The sequence below is a fragment of the Pseudopipra pipra genome, chromosome 8 (assembly GCF_036250125.1).
Source record: "Pseudopipra pipra isolate bDixPip1 chromosome 8, bDixPip1.hap1, whole genome shotgun sequence".
Taxonomy (NCBI): Eukaryota; Metazoa; Chordata; class Aves; order Passeriformes; family Pipridae; genus Pseudopipra; species Pseudopipra pipra.
The window spans coordinates 23,217,018-23,219,572 of record NC_087556.1 but is presented as its reverse complement, the minus strand read 5'-3'; positions in this window follow the sequence as shown (position 1 = coordinate 23,219,572).

The following is a 2,555-nucleotide window of genomic DNA, read 5'->3' as shown; positions in this document are numbered from 1 at the left end:
GGGGGCCGCGGCGGCGGAGCGGGAGCGGTGGCGGTGGCGGGGGCGGCTGCGCCGGCGGCGGGCGGGCGGGCGGGCGGGGGCGCCTCTGCGCGTGCGCGGGGCGTCCCGTTCTCCCCCCCGCTTCCCCCCACCCCCCGCAAGCGCGTGCGTGCTGCGTGCGTGCGCGCCCCCCCCCGCGGGCTCGCCGCCGCTGCCCGCGCGCCTGCGTCCCCCCCCCTCGAGGAGCCACCGTGAGGGGCCGGGAGGGGGGATGGACCGGTGTGTGAGGGGGTCACTGGTGGGGGAGAGAAGGAAGGGGCAAAGGGGTTAGGGGCCCCCTCTCAGCTCTGAGGGCGCTGCCCATGGGGTTTGCAGCTTCGGAGCGGGGAGCGCTGTCCCCAGACCCCCATGGGTGGGTGAGGGTCCTCAAGGCTGGGGGGAGCGGCGCGGAGCTGAGGCGGCCATCCTGCCCCCCTCGCCCTTGGGTGAGCGCAGAGGGGGTGCTCATGGGGATTTCCAGCCGGGGGACGAGAGGACACCACGGGTGTTCTGCATAGAACAGCCTGCATGGGGCCGGTGCTTTTTTTACCTCGTGAGTCTCCCAGCCCGGGGCACCGGGAGGAGACAGCCCCGAGGCAGCTGTGGGTGGGAGGGAAGGGGCCAGGCAGGGCCAGGGGGCAGGAAGGAAGAGGGTTCGTAGCAGTGCTTGGCACGTGCAGGACATGGTGGCTGGCATTTTCTGCACCTTGTGCAGGGGTGGCAGGAGCTGCCAGGCAGGAGGCCTGGAGCTGCTCGGGTCTGTGCCACACTCTGTGCCGGGCAGGGACATGATGGCATCCCTAGAAAGGCCTGGGGCTGGAGAGATGCCAGGGCAGAAGGAGCAGAGTGCCATCCGGACAGGGTCTCCCTGGGTGCAGCCACCCCAACGTGGAGCCCCACGTGGTTCTTGCAGGACCCTGCACAACGCCTGTGGGGACAGAGCCTGGCATGGCCCCAGTGAGGGCAGGTGCTGTGCCTCTGCTGCCTGCAAAGATGCAGCCCCCACCCCATGGTGGGAGCAGCAGCCCTGGCTGACCAAACTGCCCAGTGGAGCCTGAGCCCCCTCTCCTCCTCCCCGAAGAGCCAATACCAGCCCATCTGCTCTTGCCTGGGTGGGACTCACATTTCTGTTTGCTGAGTGTCCTTCAAGCATCACAAGGGTTTGAGCTTTCTTTTGCAAGCTGTGCCCATTAGCCCCAAGCAAGCTGCCCACCCTGGGTGCTGCACCCTGGGTGGCCCCAGGCAGCATCAAGCTGTGCCTGGCCAGGGAGTGGTGACAACACAGGGAGGGGAGCCAGGGATGTAGTATGCGCATTTTCCTTTCTGCCTGTTGTTTGTTTTCCCTTATAAACCAGCAGGAATGCCTGGTGTTGGCCTGTGCTGGGAAAGCATCTGGGCTGGGGCTTGTGCCAGGTAAGGGAGGTACCTCCACATGGGACTCCCTCTGATCACACTCCAGGGACCCCATGTGTAGGGAATATGGTCCCATGGGCAGGCTAGGCTAGGCTAGGCTTGCTCTGTGAGAAATTGGCCTTGTTGTGCCACAGAGTCCTGCCACACACAGGGACAGAGGGATTAGGCAGGTCACTGCATGCCCTGGATGTGCCCCAGGGATCAGACAGGGAGGGAGAGGAGGTGCAGAGCAGGAGGAGGAAAGCTGTGGGGCTCCAAAGGGGAAGGTTGTTCCACATCCCTGTTGGCAGGTCCCTGGGTGCTTGGTCATGGATGGCCTCTCCTCAGGCCAGTGGAGACATAGGCATTTCCAAAGTGACTTGTTCCTTGCTTTAGATGTGTTGTGCTCAGGGAGCAGCAGTGTCTTCCAGAGGGGCAGCCCCTCCTGGGCCACAGTAAGCCTAGAGCGCTTGCCCAGGCTCCCATGATTCCTCCGCTGGCCTGAGGAGCCTGTTATAACTATCTCAGTCCCCTGTGCTCCAGGGGTGCACTCATGTCCCCCTGTGCCCTGTGTTCTCCAGAGCTCACACATGGACCCCAGCCCTGGAGGAGGACAATGGCTGCCTGGCTGCTGCATTTTGGCCAGAGAAGAGTGCCAGTGAGAGGCTTGAAGGTGCTATGGGCTTGTTGGAGGAGGAGGAAGGCAGCTCTCCTGGATGAAAGCAGGGAGGAGCAGCCTCTGCCAGGCAAGAGTTGAGGTGGGACAAGGTGAAAGTCCCTTGTGACACAGGTGGAAGGAAGTAGAGCAGCAGGATGAGGCTCTGTGTGTCAGACATAGGCCAGCTTAATGACCAGGCACACAAGGCTGAACAAAGGAGCTCTATCCTGTGGATCCCCAAGGGAATCTGGCCTGGGCAGGTCTGTGCCCCAGAGGCCAAGACAATTAGCTCCTGCCAGGCAAACCCTGCACCGCAGAGCTCCTGCCACATGTCCGTGCTGCACCTGTGCTACTGTAAGCACATCCCTCAGCTCCGCGAGATGATCCTGCCGTCTGGAAGCCAGAGAAAAAGCCACAGGAGATGACATTCCCAAAGGGACTCTGGGCTTACTGAACAGAGGGTACTGAACAGAGGCAGGCCAAGCGC